The 24,181-nt window shown below is 40.3% G+C and overlaps 1 pseudogene; it reads right to left on the bottom strand.

Moving 5' to 3' along the window:
- Window positions 1–6,473: 6,473 nt before the first annotated feature.
- Window positions 6,474–19,053, bottom strand: LOC123247357 (annotated as a pseudogene).
- Window positions 19,054–24,181: the final 5,128 nt, after the last annotated feature.

Here is a 24,181-nt window from a genome sequence, read left to right as displayed (position 1 = left end):
CTAAGGCAGCACTCAACTGTATGGGTACTTCTGAAAATGTATGAAGTGAGGTAGTGTTGGGCAAAGGTCTTCAGGGATGGCTTCCTGGAGGAGGTGGCATTGGAATTGAGCTTTCAAATGTTTAACTTAACATCTAGGAACTTGTAAAAAAAATTTTTTGATTAAATATAATGTGTTTCTTTTGTAATCCTATTTATTTGTTTCATGCATTTAAGAGCTTTATTCTGACCAAAGGTGAAGAACCCCTGCTTTAAAGGAGAGATTGGTCATCAGGTGAAATATAGGGGGGGGATAAATATGGGAAGCAGCACTAGTGAAGGCCCAAAATGAGGAGGGATAGTCCCCTGACACTGGATGAGGCAGAAGAAATCAGATTGTGGAGGATCCAGGAGGCTAGGCTAGATGACCTCTGACATCCCTTCTAACTCTGATCGTGCTATAGACACCAGCCATAGAAATGGTATAGATAAATGGCATAAGATGGTGGTGGGAGATGGTTGTTTAACTCTTGAAAGATGAAGCCTCCTAAAGAAATGTATGATGAGATTTCAAGAATTCTCTTAGGAGAAGGCAGAAGGCCATCAGGGCGAGAGCCATGTTCCTCTCACTCCCTCCTCCCACCTTGCTAATGAGGACACATTCCTGCTGTCCCGGTTCCAGTGAGAAGCCCGGGACAAATGACCGGATTTATGGTCCCACCCTATTTCCATGCCTTGGTGTGGTCTCCATGGTCTCTCCCTGACGCCATCTCTTGGAATCCCTACCATAATTCAAGGCTTCACGCTAGGGTCGCCTCCTTCAAGAGGACCTTCCTGATTTCCCTCAGTTTTTAGCTTCCCCCACCCCATATCACTTAATATTTATCTGCAGTCGATCATATTTACTTGTCTTTGAATGTCTTATTTCCCTGCACTAGAATGTAAGCTCATAAAGAGCAGGACCGTTCCTCGTTTGTATTTGAACCCTCATTGCCTAGCACTGTTCCTGACAACATAATAGTCGCTTCATAAACATGTGCTGATTGACTCATTAAACTCTATACCTATTTTTTTCATTCTGTCTGTATTCTCTTTGGGTTCAAACCTCAGTTCTTTACTATGTGGGTGGTTGGGTGGGTTTTTTTTACTTTGGGTGCTCCCAGTTCCCAGCAGAGCACCATAGCAGATTGTTGTTGGTTTTTTTTAAATCTTAGTTTCTGTCTTGGAATCGATGATAAATAACAGTTTCAAGGCAGAAGAGAGGTAAAGGCTAGGCTATTGAGGTTAAGTGACTTGCCCAGGATCACATAGCTAGGAAGTGTCTGAAGTCAAATTTGAACCCAGGACTTCCTGTCTCCAGGCTTGACTGTCAATCCACTGAGCCACCTTGATGCCTCTGTAGCACAATCTTTCCCACCCTACCCCCACTCCAAAACTTTTTTATTGTTCAGTTACATTTAGAAACAATTTTTGACAATTGATTTTTGGCATTTTAGAATGCAGATTTTCTCCCTCCTTCCCCTCCCCTCCTTCCTAAGGCAGCGAATAGTCTAATATAGGTTATACGCACCTTAACAGATTCTTAATAAGTGTCTGATGAATTTTAATGGAAGGATGAAAGCCTGTAAAACCAGAGATTTTCATGAGAAATGGAAGGCAGCCGAAGAAACCAGTTGGCTGCTTAGGGAGCTCTCTAATGAGCTTATTTTAGAACATAAAGAAAATTTGGAAGTAAAGGAATGTAAATGAGGGTAGATATTTTTTCAAACAGCATGTGAGCACAGTATCCAGAAGACTAAAGGCAAGAATTCAATTCCATATATTCATTAAATGCCTACTGTGTGTTAGGCACTGAGGATGCTATAACCAAAACTAGCAAAAAAGCAAGCTACATTCATACCAAATCTCTGCTAGGTAAATGTGTTTTTTTGTTTTTTTTTTTTTTGCTAGGTAAATGTTTAAATGTTAAGGACTAGAAGGCACTTCTAGCTAGGCTGAGGCAAGACGGGGAACCCATTTGCTTGGGATAGAGGGTTTAATAGAATGTTTGTTGAATAAGTGAACATATGAAGAGAAACTAGACCTCTCTAAATCTTCTATTTTTCTTCTGGCTTCCCCAGAAAGAAGTATGATTTTCCAACTGAAAAGAGTAAAGCATAGTTTGTGATGGGGGAATATAACCTCTGTTAGGGCAGAGACTTCATTTTTGTCTTCATTTCCCCAGCCACCTCATTTAGTTTCTAACATATGGATTCTTAAAGAAGGAGAGAATCCTAAACAGATGAGAAAATTATCATAGTTCACACTGTTATACTACTTTATTTTTTTAAACCCTTACTTTCCAGTTTTAAAAAACAAACAACAAAATCAACCTTACATTCCGTCTTAGAATTGAATATATATATATTGGTTCCAAAGCAGAACAGTGGCAATTGGGGTTAAGTGAATTGCCCAAAGTCACACTGCTAGGAAGTGTCCCAGAACAGATTTGAACCCGGGTCCTCCTGACTCCAGGGCTAGCAGTCTATTCTCTATGCTACCTGGCTACTCTGCCATAGTATTTTGTATTTACAAGGTGCTTTTCTTATAAATGTGGAGAAACCAAGGAATGGAAAGATTGCAATGATCAGTAAAATCCAAAATGGGAACTCAAATCTAGCTTCTGGCTCCTAGATGAATTCTCATGAATCTACTATGCCACACCTTCTCTCTACAGTATTTGGCTTTTAATATAAGAGAGGACCTAACTGTAAATTTCTCATCCCCCACTAATTATGAAACAGAGAAACTGAAGAATCACTGTTGGGAATTCTGGAGAATAGGAGAGATTCTAAAAGTGTGAGATTTTCACATCCTCATTTAATTTTCTCAGGGGCTGGAGTGGGATTGCATTCTAGAAACAGATTTTTACGTCAGTTCCCAGGGAAAACAAAATCTAGAAAGGATATGAGATTATTTAATGCACTGTTGGTGAAATTGTGAAAAGGTCCACCTCTTGTGGAAGATAAATTAGAACCATACCTCAGAAGTCTAACCTCTGCATATTGTTGACCTGTTGATATCACTCCTAGGCTCATCTCCCCCAAAAAAAGATCAAAGAAAGAAAAAAAGGAAACATTTGTGGCTGCAATTTTTTGTTTTAAAAATTAACTGAAAACACTTCCACTGGAGAATGGCTGAATTCATTGTGGTATGTTTCTGTAATGGAGTTATCAGTGGGCCATAAGAAATGACAAGAGGGACAAATTCAAAGAAACTTGGAAGGACTTGGATGAATCGATAAAAAGATAATTTCTCAGAACCAGAACAATTTATACAATGACTGTGACATTGTTAAGGAAGGCAATGGCCAAAGGTTGAGAACTGTAGTCAATGTAACAATCAACTTTGACTCTGGAACACTCATGAGAGAATCTTCTCCCCTCTTGGAAGACAGGAAATGGACTTGGTGTGCAGATTAAGTCTACATTGTCAAACATGGCAGCCAATACATGCATTGGTTTTTGTGCTTATTTATAATTGCTACTGGGGGGAAATTTTTATTTGAGGTTGAGTAATACAGGGGAATGATTGTGATTCTAAAAAAATCATTTAAGAGACACCAAAGAAAGTTCAGAAGAGAACAGAGATAAGCAGAATATTACTAGAATGATTGTGTTAAAGTTGGAGTATTCAAAAAAGACTGAGCTATCTAGTGGTAGAGATCCACAATTTCACATGTGGTCCTATTTTTCTGTTTTTGTGTATGTGTAAGGAATTTACATATTTGTTGATATTTGTCGAGTTCACAATATTAAAAAGAAAAATATTTTAAAATGTTATTGTTTGGTTTTTTTTGCACTTAAAGCAAACTTTGTTAGGGGACACCATAAGTCTGTAAGATATAAAATTAATATACAATACTCCAAGTATTATTTTTATAAGATTTATTAATAATAATTTGAAGCAGAGAAAAGTGATAGCCTTAATAAAGAGAGAGTTTCCCAGCTTTACACCCCTCACACCCCCATACCCTCCGAGAGAGAGAGAGAGAGAGAGAGAGAGAAATTTAGAGAGAGAGAGAGAGAAATTTAGAGAGAGAGAGAGAGAGAGAGGGAGAGGGTGGAGTTACACACACTTTTATTAACAAAACATAAAGATGGGGCAGCTGGGTAGCTCAGTGGATTGAGAGCCAGGCCTAAAGACTGCAGGTCCTAGGTTCAAATCCGACCTCAGACACTTCCCAGCTGTGTGACCCTGGGCAAGTCACTTGACCCCCATTGCCTACCCTTACCACTCTTCCACCTATAAGTCAATACACAGATGTTAAGGGTTTAAAAAAAAAAAAAACAAAAAACATAAAGATGCAACAGGGGACGAAGGGAAAGGGATTAAGGATAAAAAGGATAGATGGAAAGATAGAAAGGGAAAAAGGATAGATGGGAGGTCCTGCTTTCAAATTTGGCCTATGGTACTTCCTAGCTGTGTGACCCTGGGCAAGTCACTTAACCCCAATTACCTAGTTCTTACTGCTCTTCTGCCTTAGAACCAATACTTAGTATTGATTCTAAGACAAGGTAAAGGTTGAAAAGAAAAGAGAGAAAAAAATGTTATGGGGTGGGTAGAACAGGGAAGTACCATACCTTCATTTTCTGCAGGCATTTGACACAGTTTCTTGTGACATCCTTGGAAATGGAAAATTGAAGATTGATTGTCCAGTTAAGTGATCTTTTAGTTGGTTGAACAAAACCCCAAAGAGTATGGATTCATAGAATAGCAATTGCCATCTAGAGGTATTCCCAGGGCTCTGTTCTTGGTTCTACTCACTTTGATCACTGTGTGGAAAAATAGAAGTTTTACCAAATTTGTAAATGACAGTACTGAGGGAGTAGTGGGTGCCTTGGATGACAGAACGGGGATGCTGAATGATCAGGAAAATTGACTCCAGTATACAAAGAATTTAAGAGGATCCAGAATAAATGTAAAGTCACCGAATCTTAGCTGAAAGGGACCTAATAGCTCTTTTCTGGTATCTGATGCCCTCCATAAACTGGCACCACTCTCTGTTTTTAGGTTTATCTCATCCTCCATATGACGTAGTTCCCAGTGAAAGTGATCTCCCTCTCTTTATCCAATTATAAGACTGAGTAGATCTGGTTTGACAACAGTTTTTGTAATAAAGACATGGTTAGGCTAACTACAGTTAAAAGCACAATAAGGAGAGTTAACATTGCCAGAGGACGGGATCCAGAAACAATCTGACCAGATGAAAAGATCCATCTGAACCTAACATAAAGTATATGTGAGGGAAAATGTTCATTTCCTCAAACAAACAAACAAACAAAAACCAAAATAGCATCATATGTAAATTCTTACAAGCTTTGAAAAAAGAAACTTTACAGGGTTTCATCATGGTTAAGCAGTAGTTCATTTAAAAAAGATCTGAGAATTTTAATTACTACAAGTACAACACGAGTCAAAAGCATGCGAGGACAGTTTAAAATGAGAGGGAGAACTTCCAGGAATGAGGAAGTATTCATTCTCCGAACTCAGCTCTTACTAGACCATATCCAAAGGATTGTGTTCAGTCCTGGGCAAGATACTTTATTTTACTTTATTTTTATATTGCTGATGAATGTTTATGAAATCCTCACCTTAAGGGTCATTGGGGGCATCTAGGTAGCTCAGTGGATAAAGTGCCAGGCCTGAAGACAGAAAGTCTTGGATTCAAATTTGACCTTCCTAGCTGTGTGACCCTAGGCAAGTCACTTAACACGCCATTGCCCTGTCCTTACCCCTCTTCTGCCCTAGAACCGATACTTAGTATTGATTCTAAGCTGGAAGGGTTTGGGGGGAAAAAGTCTTTGACTTTTTCAAATAAGAGCATCTTTTATATCTTGGTACTGATGGGTAAACCACATTGTACAGAAAACAGTTCTTAAAGATTTTTTAAAATTGGAAATACTGGTCAGCGTTTGCTATTTTAATAAATTATACTTATATTGAATATGTCCCCACAAGTTTTGAAAATCTGGAGGTGATTCCTATAACTCAAAATGTCTTGCTCTTAGAACATTATACAAAGAATAGCTTTGTCAACAAGTGCAGAAAAGTGGTAAGGTTTGATGTTTAGAATATAATAATATAGGGGGCAGCTGGGTGGTTCAGTGGATTGAGAGTCAGGCCTAGAGACGGGAGGTCCTGGGTTCAAATCCGGCCTCAGACACTTCCCAGCTTTGTGACCCTGGGCAAGTCACTTGACCCCCATGGCCCACCCTTACCACTCTTCCACCTAGGAGCCAATACACAGAAGTTAAGGGTTTAAAAAAAAAAAAAGAATATAATAATATACAATGCTACTAGCTGCTGCTGTCAGATAAAATAAATCCCATTTCAAACTTTGGATTATGTGGGTCAATCTGAAACCTGATTAAAGTTTTAAACAGCCCAAATTCTCATATCATCAATTATCCATCTATCAATCACTACGATTATTGACTTATCAATATTCTTAGTTTAATCATCTAGGAAAAAGTCGTTTCCACTCGTCTTTTGTTTAACTTTCTTGATCGAATGACGTTTGTTCATTCTTGGCTTGTAGCAGTTTGGATCTCTTCAAAGTAATTTCAAGCTGAGATAAAAAGATGTTCACACCAGCCCAAAGGGTCTGAGGACTGTTTGCAAGCATATTCTTAGGGGAAATAAATACCATCCTAAACGACGAGCCTCTCTGCTCGCCAGCTGCCACCATACAGTCACATTCGACCGCAAAGGCTCTTTTTTTTCTTTTCGTGGGGGATGAAGTGTTTGCCGGCTCCAGCCACCATGAGACGCCAAGTGCGCACACAGATGGTTCCCCAATTAAATAGACATCAGCAGGTTTGCCCAAAGAGCGAAAGCAACTCGTATCTTATTGCCAGATGACATCTGCACCTCTTAACCTATGATGTTTTCAACCTGCAGAGGCTTCATTTCATCAGCAACAAATTGTCGGTGAGTGATAAGCATTTCGTATCTTCTCATGTAATAACTGGCATCTGCTTCCTGTCAATTTGGGACTGATTGTGGCTTAGAGCCGACATGTAGAGCAGGGACCTCCCCTGCCTTCATCAGGTCTAAGCTGGGCAGCAAGTATTCCGATGAATGTCGTTTTTCTAACACCATTTTCTCCTTTCATCACCATGATTTCAGAGTCAGTGAATTCTGAGGCGACGATTCCGAGCTCAAATTGGCCCATTTCCCCCCCATTGCTGGATATTTATGCATGCACATCTTTTTCACTTCCCCATTTGCTGTGGCAGCCATTTCCAAAACCAATGACACATCTCTGAATCGTGTTCCCGAGAAACGTAGGCATCCAAGAAAATATTTCTCCCTTCTCTCATGCTCAAAGGAGGAGTAACAATGCCACAAGCACTCAGCACCCCCGACAAACAGCAGATGAAGTCAGAGAGATCATCAAATACCCTTAGATCAGGCTTCACAATAATGATCTATCTGGCTATCAGGATTTGTTAGTCATTATAAAGTAAATGACAGCCTGTAGACTTTGCTTAACATCTAGGTAGCTAGAAAGGTCATCAGAATGGAAATATCTGAATTGATGTAACCTGGTGATTGCCAGGTTTAGGGGAGAGGATCAGTCTTGTTCTGTTTGACTCCAGAAGGCAGAGCTACAAGTTGCAAAAAGGAAGATTTAAGCTGGATATCAAAAACATTTCCCAACATATAGATATATAGACAAGGGCCTGAACCTGTGATTTCATTAGTACAGGATTCTCCCAGGTAAGGGGAAATTCCTCTACAGCTTATACTCTTAGAGGTGTCTGGGACACAGATTATAAATGCTGTGCCTGGGCTCACACAATGACTAAGTGTCAGAACTTGAATGAACCCAGAACCAGCTTGATCCACTTTGCTTTACCGCTTCTCTCTAATGAGCAGAACTATCTGGAAGTGGAATAGGTTGTCTGGGAAGAGAGGTTGGATTACACTTCAAAGGACCCTTCAGCTCTAAGGTGCTATAATTTCATGGTTCCAGATCCTTTTTGTCACCCTGTTCTGAAATGCTGGTTTCCTCAAGCCTTTCTAGAACCTGTGTATAAAAAGGAGATATATTTATTGGAAAGGTCCTAAATGAGTTAGTGATGAAGAAAACTCACCCAGGAGTTTAGGGCCAGTAAAGCACAAACCCTTGAGACAATAGAGAAACTAAGTTTATTTAGCTAATATTGACATTAAGGAAATAGTAGGAAGGTCCTAACTCTACACAGCTCTATCTCCTCCCACTTTCTCTGCTCCCCTCATGGGGATGTTCTTTTGATCTTCTCAAGCCCTCCTTGATCTGTCCATACCCCAAAAGCTATCTGACTATCTTACTAAACTAACTATCCCAAATTGTCTCTAAAAAGGTTAAGGATACAGGACTCACAAGTGGACTGAATCCTTCCCCAAGCCTGGAGTTGGCTTCTTAGGTAAAACCTAAAGCCCCAGGTGTAAAACCCTAGGGTTTAACCTTAGCCAGATTGTTACAGCACTTCAGGGAAACACAGAACTCCTTCCAAGTATTTCTCCAAACCCAAGAATCTACTAGTCTTTCCATAAGACTAGTTAGTTCCCAGGATATGGTAGAGCAGCTGTACTCCCTTCCAGCTCAGAGAGAGGCAGGTTTAGGAGTGGCAGTTAATCTCAGTTAACTCCCAAGATCCTCCTCTACAATGCCTTCTCCTTCCAGAATCTTTTCCCAGGGTTTGTGGCTAAATTCTCTTCCTTCCCCTTAGAGACAACTGTTGTATTTTCCCCCTATACCTTATCCCTTATCCTTATATTTACTTCCTAGTGAAGTCATGGGACCTGAATTTGAATCCTGGTTCTGCCATTTATTATTACCCCATAACCTTGGCAAGCCATTCATCCTGATTTTTTTAGTAGATGTAAAATGAGGGAGTTGAACCAAACAACACCCAAGGTCCCTTCTCACTCTAGATCTGTGATCTCTTGGTGTGAGCCGCCAAGAGGTTTGATTGCAAAAAGATTTATTACTGTGTGCAGACACTCTGTTGAGTGCCAAGGACACAAAGATGACAAATGGCACACCATCCCTATCTTTGAAGAGCTCACAGCCTTATAGGGAAGGGTGGACATGGATTCCATCTGGTTCTCTCTGCCTTTGGAAGGCTTTAAGTCAGTTTTCTAACTGTGTCCCAAAGTTACTTTCCCCTCCTAGCATTAGATTGTTGATAGACGAGGTAAAAAAAGGCAATAATTCTGTTTTGGCAGAAGCAAACAAAAAGCATGCCATCACAGATGGGTCCTGAGAATTTTTACTCATTGTCCCCCCTGGGCTCAGAATTGTCTCCCTTCTCATCTCAGCTTCCTGGCTTCCTTTGAGTTTAAGCTAAAATCCCCACTTTGAACCAGAATCCCTACCTGCTCTCCCTTAATGCTAGTGTCTTTATTTGGAGTCATCTCCAGTTTATCCCCCTGTATTTCTTGTTTGTACACAGTAGCTTGCGTTTTGTTGTCTCCTGCCAATAGAGTATACATTCCTTGAGAGGTGTGTTGGAAAATATAAGTAAGGTAATGGGGTCACCAGGGATATTACAATAAATTAAGTGGTTTGTGGGAACACACTCTAGGATTTATGAGAGACTGGACCAGGGTGAAGAGACCAGAGTTTACTGGATTTCCACAGGAATGGCAGTTGATCTTAACTGTCACCCACCTTCCACTAGACCAGAGTATAGTAACAGGCTAACAAGGTAAAAGGGACTTAACAGCTTTAATTATGTTAGACTAAAAGGCGGGAAAGGATTTCTATACTTAAAATCTAAGGGATAAAACCACAGGGCAATGGGAGGACTTATTCTACTCTTATCTAAGTGATCTAAACTAACAGGGTCCAAGGAGCTGTAAATGGAGTCTCTGGGTTTCTGCCTCAAACCTGGAACCTGCCAGGCTTTAGTACAGCTAGGACTTAGTGGCTTTGGGATTCTCACTGCAAGCCACTGATGATCTCTGGATGCCAGGAGTCAAGATGATCTCGGGTACCAGGTAGAGAGGGTTCTGCTTGAAGCACTGTCCTCCAGTTTTCAAACTTCTCCTCCTCTCTTGGCTCTGTAGATTTGTTCTTTACTTGATGCCACACCACACAGGATCCCAGGGGAAATCAGGAAGCGGGGTGTCCTTTGCTCTGAGGTCTCCCAGGCTGGCAACAGTTTTTGCTTACCACTAATGGAGTCCACACTCAGGGCACACACAGACTTCCTCCTCCTTCATTCCAACCTGGAATTCCCAGCTCCAGCTCCTTCCTGCTATGTACTTCCTAATTAATACTTAATCAGTACCTAATCTAATCTTCCTCACAACAGGTGGGACAATTTTTTAAAAAGGTTTTTTGTATCTTCAGTGCTTAGCACAGTGCCTGGCACAAACCAACTCCTTTATAAATGTTAGTTGACTTGATCATTGACTGTGCACTCTTGTTCATGATTACACAGCAGGAGAATTGTGTTACATAGAACCATCCATCCAGCAACAGCTTCTACTGACATATAATAGACACTCACTCTATGCAAAAGGACTGTTCTGGGGGGTTAGAGTGGGGATGTAAAGATGAAACATAGCAAGGCCTCTGTCCTAATGAAACATCTCCTAGAAAGCCGGGATCTCCTCAAATTAACTGTGGCATAAAGAATATTATATGTTTAAGAGATAAAAATTGAGTGCTATACAAGGTTACATGGGGATGGGGAGTAGAGGATGGTTATTGAAAAGGGGATAATGGAATGTTCCATGAAGGCCAGGGCATGTGAGTTGGGTCTTCAAGGGTAGACAGCATCTCAAAAGGCAGAGATTGAAATCATCACATTCCAGGCCCAGGAGCAAAATTATGCAGTCTGTAAGAGGGATATGATAGAGGAAGGCAGTGAAGAGGGAATATGTCTAAGACTGGAAAAGTAGTAAGAGATGGCCAAAGGCCAAGGAAAGTTTATATTTTATAGGTAAGCAATGGGCAGCCTATTGAAGCATTGTGCCTGGAGAAGTGGCATCCATCCATTCAGTGAGCTAATTAAACACCTAGTATGTCCAAAACTATGCTAGGAAATACAAAAACAAAAACACATTCTAAGCAAAATGAAGATAAGCCTGCTAACATAATGAAGGATAAACTAGAATGAGAGGAAGGGCCTTTGCTTTCTATGAATTGCAAGGAAAAGCTTTGAATTCCACAGAAATTTATGCCTGCACAGTGCTATGAGTTCCTTCAAGTTTTCTCCTCAAGAACAAAAGGGATTTAATTTAATTTGTTCCTCCCCCTTTTAAAATTTATACTTTATTAATCTCTTTTGTTTTAAAATAATAAAAATTTCTCCCCATATTTATGACTCTAACTCCTCCATACTACCCAGAGAGCCATCTCTTATAACAAAAAATATTTTTAAAAAGAGGAAGAAAAATCAGGAAAACTAATCAATACATCAAAAAAACCTGAAGATTCAAGGTATACCTTCTGGCAGATTTGAGTTCACAGTTCTATGTATTGGGGTTTTATCAAAGAAGGGGAAAGGGGAAGTTTGCCCTTGTAAAAGGGAATTCTTTATTCTCTTTGTCTATTTTGAGTTAATCAATCAAGAAACCCCTACTTAACACTTCATTAGCCATCAAGTAAGAGAATTCACAAGTCACTTAGAGAGATTTACCCTTTTAACTCAATCAATCAGAAACTTGTGAATCCTTTGATAAGAGTTTATACCCTCAGAGGATGAGGTGGATCCCTTAGACACTCCCCCCCCCCCCAACAGTGCTAGGCAATTTGGAAACTATGATTGGCCCTGGGAAGATAATAAGGGATAGGAAGTGACATGGAAAAAGGACTATAAAAAATCCTGAACTTCCTGTCCAGGGAACCTGCAGCTTGGCCTGGATCTTTGGCTAGGGGTTTTTCCTAGTGATTTCTGTTTTGGAAGTGTCTTTGGACTTGACCTTCAGCTTGGACCTTGACTTTGGCTCTTGGATGATTGCTCCTGGATTTTCTCTTTTGGACTTTGTCTTGGGTGAGTGAATGGCCTTCCTTTCCTGACTTCAGGAGAGATTAGTTCCAGAGAGGTCTTCCTTTCTTGGAGGAGGCTGCACAGGTGGAGCCCTTGCATAATACATCATCAGGTCCTCTGGCTAAGGATTAATGAGCCCTGCCAGGGCAGAGCCAGACACCGGAGCAACATTTAGTGTGATAGGCAGACATTTTCTCTACCCTCTTCTTACATTTCTCTACTTTCACTCTTTCCACCACTTTGTAAAATAAATGCCACTAAAAGTCATTTTGACTTGAGCTATAATATTTTTAAATTGGCAACCATAATATTACCTTAGAATTCTCATATTAGCATAAAAATCTAAAATTTAATTCTTTACACCCAATACACACAACCTTTGCAAGGGAGATATTTGCTCTTAAAGGGTAGTTTTCATTCCAGGAAAGAGTCATTGTAGGTTTTACAGAATCCCCAATAACTTTCCATTTTCTTTCCCACAATACAATAACACAACTTAGTACTTTCCCTTCTCATTGTTTTGGTCACCTATGGATAACAAGCATGAGTCTTATAGCACAGTTTATATATATTGAAGTGTTTTAGAGTATGTGGTTCTGGAGATTTGTTTGGATTTTCACCATACCTGCATCTCTTAATCTTGATATATTTTTTGGATGTCTTAAGATTAGGTTGAAGTTTTTTAATTTAGTTGGTAGAAAGAATAGTACAAAGTTATTGCCATTTCATGTGCTGATTCAATGCTTAATTTATTCTAAGATATATTCAATGCAGTGTATTTCATATTCTTAGAAAAGAAGCTAAATTACATCAATGAAACAAGACCTTCAAAATTTGAGATTGGCATATTGTACAAGTCTGGGCAGAAAATGAATTTCATATTCAGCGCACAGCTGAACCAATCTTTTATATTTACAGAAGACTAAAGTAATATTAAACATCCATTAAAATAAGAGAGTATGTTAATACTCTGGCCTTTCAGTGAAAAAGCCAATAACTTGTTACCAGCTATTTCAACTTTTTTTTAATTACGTGTGATTACTTAAACTTTAAGGCTCTGTTTGCAAGTCAAATGTGATGTAGCTTTCAAATATTTGTTGTACCTAAATATTTCATTTTTTCACTGTTTTCCAAAAAAGGAGCAAAATTTGTAGTTCCTTTGCATTTTTGTGAGTTAATAAAATATGACATCCAAAAAGCCCCGAAACAAAACCTGAAAGACTAAGGTGTGAAAGTCTTTTGGGCCTATCTCACAAAATCTATTAGTCTCTTGGAATTAAATTAAGGCTATTAAAAACTTTTAAATTTAGATTTATTTTACAAATAAATTTACCTTTATTATTTATTTATTTTATAAATTAAATTAAAATTATTATTTTAAACTGTTAAATATTTATTAAAATAAAAAATTAAAATGTAATTAAATAAATTAAACATGTATCATTTATATCAGATTGCTTACTGTCTTAGGAGGTGGAATGAGAAAAAAGGAGGGAGGGAGGAAGGGAAGGAAGGAAAGAATTTGGAACTCAAAATTTTTAAAAATGAATGTTAAAAATTGTTTTTACATGTAATTGGGGAAAATAAAATATCATTTAAAATATTTCTGATAATTGCATTTCAGTGAAATTGGTTTCCATTGTAATCCTATGTGTTTCATTTTGTGTGTTTAAAAACATAATTCCCAGAATGGGTTCATAGGTTTCATAAGGGAGCTTGACCTCTGCCAAAATAGCACAAAAAAGGTTAAGAATCCCCAATTCAAGAGGCAGCTAGGTAGCACAGTGGGTTGAGCCCCAGGCTTGGAGACAGGAAGGTCTGGGTTTAGACCTTGGACACTTCCTAGCTGTGTGACCCTGGCAAGTCACTTAACCCCAGTTGCCTAGCGCTTATTGCTCTTCTGCCTTAGAATCCATATTTAGTAATGATTCTAAAGCATAAATGAAAGGATTAAAAAAAACCCCTCTGATGCAGTGTAGTCCAACCCCTCACTTGACAGAGGCACAAATGACCTGTTTCCAAATCCTAAGGGCCAGCTCAGTCAGTCTGGGCTAGCAATGCACAGCTTTGCCTTTTTCATTCTCTGAAGACCTAGACCCTCCCCTGGGACAGTCCTCCCTTGGCGCTGGGCTTATCCCACCCAACTCCTATCAACTAGGCAGATCCTCAAAGAGATGAGATCTCTCCTTCCTCCCACCTACTTCCACAATGTCCCCCTTTTGGATATACTCCTGGCAGAGGGAGGATACTGTGCCTAGCCCTTAGCTAGCTATTCCCCACCGAAACCCCAGCCTCAGACTTTGTGCTTCCCAAGAATCCGCATCATCTCAATCATTCAGTAAACATTCCTTGTGCCTACTGTGTGCTAGGCATTGGGCTAGTCTGGATAGGGGGGAGTAAGGTGTAAAAATACTGGAAAGGGAGCAGGGGGGCTACGTAATGAAGGTCTGAATTCCAGACAAAGCATTTTGTATTTGATTTTGGGGGATGACCTGCCTTTAGGAAAATCCTTTTAGTAGCTAAAGAGAGGATGGATTGGAGTGGGGAGAAGACAGGTAGATTCACCAACAGGCTATCCTAATAATCCAGGTGTGTGGTGATGAGGACCTGCTGCAGTAGAGAGGTGACAGTGTCAGAGGAGAGCGGAGGGCACTTTTGAGAGATGTTGCAAAGATGATATCAACAGGCCTTGGTAACAGATTAGATAAGGGAGGGTGAAATCGTTGCNCCCCCCCCCAACAGTGCTAGGCAATTTGGAAACTATGATTGGCCCTGGGAAGATAATAAGGGATAGGAAGTGACATGGAAAAAGGACTATAAAAAATCCTGAACTTCCTGTCCAGGGAACCTGCAGCTTGGCCTGGATCTTTGGCTAGGGGTTTTTCCTAGTGATTTCTGTTTTGGAAGTGTCTTTGGACTTGACCTTCAGCTTGGACCTTGACTTTGGCTCTTGGATGATTGCTCCTGGATTTTCTCTTTTGGACTTTGTCTTGGGTGAGTGAATGGCCTTCCTTTCCTGACTTCAGGAGAGATTAGTTCCAGAGAGGTCTTCCTTTCTTGGAGGAGGCTGCACAGGTGGAGCCCTTGCATAATACATCATCAGGTCCTCTGGCTAAGGATTAATGAGCCCTGCCAGGGCAGAGCCAGACACCGGAGCAACATTTAGTGTGATAGGCAGACATTTTCTCTACCCTCTTCTTACATTTCTCTACTTTCACTCTTTCCACCACTTTGTAAAATAAATGCCACTAAAAGTCATTTTGACTTGAGCTATAATATTTTTAAATTGGCAACCATAATATTACCTTAGAATTCTCATATTAGCATAAAAATCTAAAATTTAATTCTTTACACCCAATACACACAACCTTTGCAAGGGAGATATTTGCTCTTAAAGGGTAGTTTTCATTCCAGGAAAGAGTCATTGTAGGTTTTACAGAATCCCCAATAACTTTCCATTTTCTTTCCCACAATACAATAACACAACTTAGTACTTTCCCTTCTCATTGTTTTGGTCACCTTTGGATAACAAGCATGAGTCTTATAGCACAGTTTATATATATTGAAGTGTTTTAGAGTATGTGGTTCTGGAGATTTGTTTGGATTTTCACCATACCTGCATCTCTTAATCTTGATACATTTTTTGGATGTCTTAAGATTAGGTTGAAGTTTTTTAATTTAGTTGGTAGAAAGAATAGTACAAAGTTATTGCCATTTCATGTGCTGATTCAATGCTTAATTTATTCTAAGATATATTCAATGCAGTGTATTTCATATTCTTAGAAAAGAAGCTAAATTACATCAATGAAACAAGACCTTCAAAATTTGAGATTGGCATATTGTACAAGTCTGGGCAGAAAATGAATTTCATATTCAGCGCACAGCTGAACCAATCTTTTATATTTACAGAAGACTAAAGTAATATTAAACATCCATTAAAATAAGAGAGTATGTTAATACTCTGGCCTTTCAGTGAAAAAGCCAATAACTTGTTACCAGCTATTTCAACTTTTTTTTAATTACGTGTGATTACTTAAACTTTAAGGCTCTGTTTGCAAGTCAAATGTGATGTAGCTTTCAAATATTTGTTGTACCTAAATATTTCATTTTTTCACTGTTTTCCAAAAAAGGAGCAAAATTTGTAGTTCCTTTGCATTTTTGTGAGTTAATAAAATATGACATCCAAAAAGCCCCGAAACAAAACCTGAAAGACTAAGGTGTGAAAGTCTTTTGGGCCTATCTCACAAAATCTATTAGTCTCTTGGAATTAAATTAAGGCTATTAAAAACTTTTAAATTTAGATTTATTTTACAAATAAATTTACCTTTATTATTTATTTATTTTATAAATTAAATTAAAATTATTATTTTAAACTGTTAAATATTTATTAAAATAAAAAATTAAAATGTAATTAAATAAATTAAACATGTATCATTTATATCAGATTGCTTACTGTCTTAGGAGGTGGAATGAGAAAAAAGGAGGGAGGGAGGAAGGGAAGGAAGGAAAGAATTTGGAACTCAAAATTTTTAAAAATGAATGTTAAAAATTGTTTTTACATGTAATTGGGGAAAATAAAATATCATTTAAAAATATTTCTGATAATTGCATTTCAGTGAAATTGGTTTCCATTGTAATCCTATGTGTTTCATTTTGTGTGTTTAAAAACATAATTCCCAGAATGGGTTCATAGGTTTCATAAGGGAGCTTGACCTCTGCCAAAATAGCACAAAAAAGGTTAAGAATCCCCAATTCAAGAGGCAGCTAGGTAGCACAGTGGGTTGAGCCCCAGGCTTGGAGACAGGAAGGTCTGGGTTTAGACCTTGGACACTTCCTAGCTGTGTGACCCTGGCAAGTCACTTAACCCCAGTTGCCTAGCGCTTATTGCTCTTCTGCCTTAGAATCCATATTTAGTAATGATTCTAAAGCATAAATGAAAGGATTAAAAAAAACCCCTCTGATGCAGTGTAGTCCAACCCCTCACTTGACAGAGGCACAAATGACCTGTTTCCAAATCCTAAGGGCCAGCTCAGTCAGTCTGGGCTAGCAATGCACAGCTTTGCCTTTTTCATTCTCTGAAGACCTAGACCCTCCCCTGGGACAGTCCTCCCTTGGCGCTGGGCTTATCCCACCCAACTCCTATCAACTAGGCAGATCCTCAAAGAGATGAGATCTCTCCTTCCTCCCACCTACTTCCACAATGTCCCCCTTTTGGATATACTCCTGGCAGAGGGAGGATACTGTGCCTAGCCCTTAGCTAGCTATTCCCCACCGAAACCCCAGCCTCAGACTTTGTGCTTCCCAAGAATCCGCATCATCTCAATCATTCAGTAAACATTCCTTGTGCCTACTGTGTGCTAGGCATTGGGCTAGTCTGGGTAGGGGGGAGTAAGGTGTAAAAATACTGGAAAGGGAGCAGGGGGGCTACGTAATGAAGGTCTGAATTCCAGACAAAGCATTTTGTATTTGATTTTGGGGGATGACCTGCCTTTAGGAAAATCCTTTTAGTAGCTAAAGAGAGGATGGATTGGAGTGGGGAGAAGACAGGTAGATCCACCAACAGGCTATCCTAATAATCCAGGTGTGTGGTGATGAGGACCTGCTGCAGTAGAGAGGTGACAGTGTCAGAGGAGAGAGGAGGGCACTTTTGAGAGATGTTGCAAAGATGATATCAACAGGCCTTGGTAACAGATTAGATAAGGGAGGGTGAAATCGTTGCCTAGGTAACCCAGGATAATGCCTAGATTGTGAGTCTGAGTGACTGGAAGGATGGTGTTGCCCCTCTGCATGGGTATAGGGGGAGAGGATTTAGGGGGAAAGAGAATGAATTCCATTTTGGATGTATTTCATTTAAGATGCCAACTGGATGCCCATTTTGGGATTTCTGAAAGGCAATTGGAGATGTGATATTTGAATTCAGTAGAGAGATAAGTGCTAGGTAGGTAGACTTGAGAATAGTCAGTATTGAGATGGTCCTTAAATCAATGGAAGCTGATGAGATCACCAAGGGAAGTAGTATACAAGGAGACTGAGCAGAACCTGGGACAGAACCCTAAGGGACACTGGTTAGAGGCAATGATCTGGAGAAGGATTCTGCAAAGGAGACTCAGGAGTAGTTGGTTTCCAATACAACTAGTGCCCAGGCAAGTGGGGCTCTACCCAACCTAAGAGACCATTGATGTGGGCACGTGGTGCGAGATGGTCCTGTGCCAGTGTTTCCTTGTCTTACAATTGATTCTAAAGTTCTTCAGAGTGGGGCAGTCAGGTAGCTCAGTGGATTGAGAGTCAGGCCTAGAGACGGGAGGTCCTAGGTTCAAATCTGGCCTCAGACACTTCCCAGCTGGGTGACCCTGGGCAAGTCACTTGACCCCCATTACCCACTCTTACCACTCTTCCACCGAGGAGCCAATACACAGAAGTTAAGGGTTTAAAATGAATAAATAAATAAAGTTCTTTAGAGAGACCTCAAGAGTGTCCTTGTATCACTTCTGACCTCTGGGTGAATTTTCCATAAAAGTCTTTTAGGCAAATGTTTGCATTCAGACAACATGGCCAGTCCATCAGAGTTGCACTCTCCGCAGTAGAGTTTGAATGCTTAGCAGTTCAGATCAAGAAAGGACTTCAGTGTCTAATACTTTCTCTTATCAGGGGATCCTTCAGAATCTTCCTAAGGCAATTCAAATGGAATCAATTCAGTTTCCTGGCATGGCGCTGCTTGACTGTCCAGGTTTCACAGGCATGGAACAGTGAGGTCAGCACAGTGGCTCTGTAGACCTTCAGTTTGGTAGCCAGTCCAATACCTCTCCTCTCCCAAACGCTGAGCTAGCTCTGATGATGTGTCTCAACCTCATCATCTGTGTACTTCCCTGGAAAGGATGCTGCCAAGGGTTCATCCACAGCATTGAAAATGTCTCCATTTGCTGTAACCGATGGTTCCACATATGGATGGCGCCGTGCTGGCTGGTGGGGAAGCTCTGTTTCTCTGTTTTCTTGGTGTTAATGGTCAGACCCAAATGAGCACAAGTGGCAGAGAACCAATCCATGCTGTGTTGTATCTGTCTCAGAAGCTGCACTGGATGCACAGTTGTCTGCAAACACAAAGTCACACGTCGACTCTCCTTCCCACCTTTGTCTGTAACCTCTTCAAGTTAAATAATTTGCTGTCAGTGCAGCAGCTGGCCTTGACTGCCTTCTGCATCTTCAAAAACATCATTCTGAATAGCATGGGAGTGAGCACACAGTTCTGCTTCACTGTCTGAGGGCAGAGCTGAACCCAGGTCCTTCCGACACCAGGCTTGGCTCTCTGTCCACTGTGCTGCCTAGCCGCCCCTCCTTGGCCCTTTCTGAAGCCACGCTGGCTCTCAGGGAGATGACCATCTTTCAGGTGAAGGATCAGTCTAGTAAGGAGGGATTCTGGCAAGAATCTTGCCGGCAACAACAAACCATCACCACAAACAGCATCTAACCTTCCAGTTTTGTCTAAAGAAATTTTACCCGCCTTAAAGAGCCAAGTCCAATGCCAAGCCCTTTTTTTCACCAGCCCTTCAGAAAGGCTTTCCTCCAACAACAATATCTTCTCCCTGCTGAGCACATCCTAACTTGTGTTATAGCTATTTCTGTCTGTCTTCTCTCTTATCCTGAATTGCAAATATCTTAAAGAAGAGGCTCTGTGTGTGTGTGTGTGTGTGTGTGTGTGTGTGTGTGTGTGTGTGTCCCTCATCTTTAAATCTTTCAAAACTTCCAGCACAGCATTCCAAATCAAACCATCGAATTGGACGGCAGCTTCTCTGATGAGTAAAACTTGATTAAGGACATGTTTGCCTGGAAAAGGTGATTCGCTGATCCTAGAGAGCAGCCGAGTCCAGCTCAGAGAGAAAGAGGAACCACTAAGCTTTGCATAAGGATCTCTGAGGGCAGCAAAAATGACTTAGAAAACCACACATTAGCGTTCTCTATGTTCTATTGTATTTTTATTTATTTTGTCCAATATTCCTTAATTACATTTCTGTCTGGTTCAGCTACCTTCTGGGGGTGTCGTGGCCTGCAGCTGCATATTTGACATCTCTGAGTTACATTGGTATCCCCAAAATACCAAAAATAAAACTCTAAGATGGGAGGTGAATATTCTATGCTTAGCATCACAATCTGCTTATAATAAGTGTAATCAATGTTTTTTCATCATCCATCCATCCATCCATCCATCCAGGAATAGAGAAATAAACTGCAGCACATGAAGGAATATAACTCTGCTTTTAAAAAAACATTGAAAGGGGGCAGCTGGGTAGCTCAGTGGATTGAGAGTCAGGCCTAGAGATGGGAGGTCCTGGGTTCAAATCTGTCCTCAGACACTTCCCAGCTGTGTGACCCTGGGCAAGTCACTTGACCCCCATTGCCTACCCTTAACCACTCTTCTGCCTTGGAGCCCATACACAGAAGTTAAGGGTTTAAAAAAAAACAATGAAAACAAAGAATTTAAAGACACGTGGGAAGATGTGCATGAAAAAGCAGAACCAGGAAGGCATTACACTGGATGGCCACAACATAAAAACAAATAATAAACTGAAACTTAGAACTGTGTAACCATACTGACCATGCCTGGAACTATAGTTGAGAAAGCACCCCTCCCTTGCTTCTTGCCTTCTCTGGGAATCTGCCACATACTTCCTCCTTCTTCACTGGCCATCTTCTGTTCCTCTGTGCTTGTGATACATTCCTTCTCAGCTCTGCATTTTAGAATTTTTCACTTCCTTCAAAGCTCAGCTCACATGCTGCCTAAAGCCTTCCACCTGCCCCAATTACCCTCCCCTGCCCCAATTACCCAGAATTTCCTTTGTACATACTTGTATGTGTACATATTCTTTTCACCAAATATAATAGACTCCAGGGCTGAGACTGTTTTCAACACTGTCTTTGTATCCCTGCCAACCATTGTTACTTGGCACATTGTAGGTACTTGGGATATCTATTGAGTGTTTGCCAAGGGTATGGAACAGCTAGTGGGGAATGCTGCATATATTGTCAAACATGGTCCTGTGCTGTTTGGCTTTGCCCAATTGGTTTTTTCTTTTTCTTTTTAGCCTTTCTTGATGAGTAGGAGAAATAAGAGGGTTGTGACACAAAAGCCAAGGAAGAGGGAGCAGCTGGGTAGCTCAGTGGATTGAGAATCAGGCCTAGAGAATCAGTCCTAGGTTCAAATCTGGCCTCAGACACTTCCCAGCTGGGTGACCCTGGGCAAGTCACTTGACCCCCATTGCCCACCCTTACCACTCTTCCACCAAGGAGCCAATACACAGAAGTTAAGGGTTTAAAAAAAACAAACAAACAAACAAAAAAAAAATAGCCAAGGAGGAGGGAGCAGCTGGGTAGCTCAGTGGATTGAGAATCAGGCCTAGAGAATCAGTCCTAGGTTCAAATCCGGCCTCAGACACTTCCCAGCTGGGTGACCCTGGGCAAGTCACTTGACCCCCATTGCCTACCCTTCACTCTTCCACCTATAAGTCAATACACAGAAGTTAAGAGTTTAAAAAAAAAGATAAGTAATACCAGATAGATATAGATATCTATATTATATATATATGTATGTGTATGTATAAAATTTATATGTATATATTTGCATATATATATTTAAAATAGAAAGTGATGGGATAGTGAGGACTGAAAACTGGGGGAATCAGTTAAAGTCTCTTTGAAGAAATAGCCTTAGAATTGGGTCTAGAATTGAGGTTTGGGATTCCAAACCTCCCAAATAGATGAAGAAGAGGGACATTTCACTAATACAAGGGGCCACCAGTGCAATGACATGTAGGTGGGAGAAAGACTATTATGTACAGAGGCCAACTGGATTGTGTTAAAAGGAATATTATATAACTAAGGTACAAGATTGGTGGAGGAAGCAGAAATTCTCTTATGAACGAGCTTTAAGAACAAGAGAGGGGCAGCTAGGAGGCTTAGTAGAGAGAGTGCCAGGCACAGAGATTTCGGGAAGTCTTGGGTTCAAATCTGTCCTCAGACACTTCCCAGATGGATGACCCAATTTGGCAAGTCACTTAATCCCTATTGCCTACATCTTATCGCTCTGGAAGTATAATAGTTACTCTGTGTCCACAGGACAATAAGACTGTGCTTGCCTTTTGTACAAAAATATTTATATCGGTTCTTTATGTGGTGGCAAAGAATTGGACATTGAGGAAATGCCCTATTAACTGGGGAATGGCTGAACAAACTGTGGTATATGTGGATGATGGAATATTATTGTGCTGTAAGAAGTGACAAGGGAGGATCTTCCCAAGTTTTTTCTGAAACCACCTCCCTTGTCACTTCTTACAGCACAATAATATTCCATCATCCACATATTGTAATGATAATCAGTTGTGGAAAACAGTTACTCTGATCAAAACTTGCAAAAGGATGCACGATGAAGAAAGCTAGCCACCTCCAGAGAGAGAGAAACGAACTGAGCACAGCTTGAAGCAAATTGTGTTCAATTTATTTTTCTTCTTGTTCTTGTGTATATTTCCTTTTGCGACAGGACTAATATGGAAATGTTTTGCATGACTTCATATATGTATTGACATATTGCTTGCCTGGGCAGAATGAAGCAAATTTGGATCAAACATTTAAAATAATATTAATTTTTTTCCTAATGTGACTGGAAATATTTAATGAAATAATTTTCTGGAAAAAAAATAGTTGCAGAAATAAAGAAAGTTAGATTTAAAAAATCAACTTTAGACGGTTGAGTCTGATGGTGGAGGCTGAGGATTCTGGAACAAAGGCCAAAAAAACTGATGATACTGTTTCATGAATGGTTTAGGGCAGTGATGGGCAAACTTTTTAAAGAGGAGGCCAAAGGAAAGGAAATGCTCATCTGTCAGTCTGTTTCTAAGGCAACTCTTTCAAAGTTTCATTGTATTGTATCCTACTCATTGTATTCGTCAGATTAGGAATAATGTCTCGTGGCCAAATAGAACATTTCAGGGTCCCCCCCCCCCAATCTGGCCGGCAAGCAGGGCCATAGTTTGCCCATCACTGGTTTAGGGCATATTTGTGAGAAGAAAAAAGACTTCTAGGGCCTGGACCAAATTGCTCCTTTGCCTTCTCTCCTGAGAACTAGAAATGGAATCTCCAGACCCCAGTCCTTGAGCAAAGTAAAAACTTTCCCAGTGCTCATTTTTTTTTTAAACCCTTATCTTCCATCTTGGAGTCAATACTGTGTATTGGCTCCAAGGCAGAAGAGTGGTAAGGGTAGGCAATGGGGGTCATGACTTGCCCAGGGTCACACAGCTGGGAAGTGTCTGAGGCTAGATTTGAACCCAGGACCTCCCAGTCTCTTGGCCTGGGTGCTCGCTCATTTGTTTATTCACTTCTCCCCAAGATCTGGAACATCCAAAATGACCGGAATATTTGAAAGACTGGATAATAGGAAAGTGTAGGTCTAGAGGATAAAAACATCATTCTCAGTTTCCAAAAAAGGGAAGACAATATTTTCAATTCTAGAATATGTATTTATTAAAGAGATGATCAGTGGACAGAATTTTGGAAGAGAGCCAAGCATAACTTCTGAGAATTAAGTCAGGCCACACTAACCTTTATTTCTGACAAACCTAAATTTCTACCAGAAAAGTTATATAATTTAAGCATTTTCATAAAAATTGCTCGTGCTCTTTTTAAAAAACCATTACCTTCTGTCTTAGAACCAATACCACGTGTATCAGCTCCAAAGCAAAAGAGCAGAAAGGAATAGGCAATTGGGGTTAAGTGACTTTTTCAGGGTCACACAGCTAGAAGTATCTGAGGACACATTTGAACCCAGGATCTCCCATCTCTCAGCCTGGCTCTCAATTCATTGAAGCACCTAGCTGCCTTTTCTCGTGCTATTGAAACTTGAATAGCCAGATTCCGGGCAGTCTGTGGTTAATGTCCACTTGGACAAGTCTCTTGTCAGGGACCTGTGCTTGGCTTCTTTGCTGGTTAACTTTTTTTTAAATCAGTGACTTAGTTTCCTGCTGTCCCTATCAAATCTGAGGATGACAGATGGGGGAGGGATAGCAGGAATAGCTAACATACTCCAGCACAGACAGGATTTTTAAAAAAGTCTTGACAGGATAGAGCCAATACCAGGCTGAACCTAAACGAATGAAATCCCAGCAGTGATATGGTAAAATCTTACAA

Source organism: Gracilinanus agilis, chromosome 1 (genome assembly GCF_016433145.1).
Source record: "Gracilinanus agilis isolate LMUSP501 chromosome 1, AgileGrace, whole genome shotgun sequence".
Classification (NCBI taxonomy): Eukaryota; Metazoa; Chordata; class Mammalia; order Didelphimorphia; family Didelphidae; genus Gracilinanus; species Gracilinanus agilis.
Note: the sequence above shows the minus strand (reverse complement) of the source record. Positions and strands in the feature narration are given on the sequence as shown.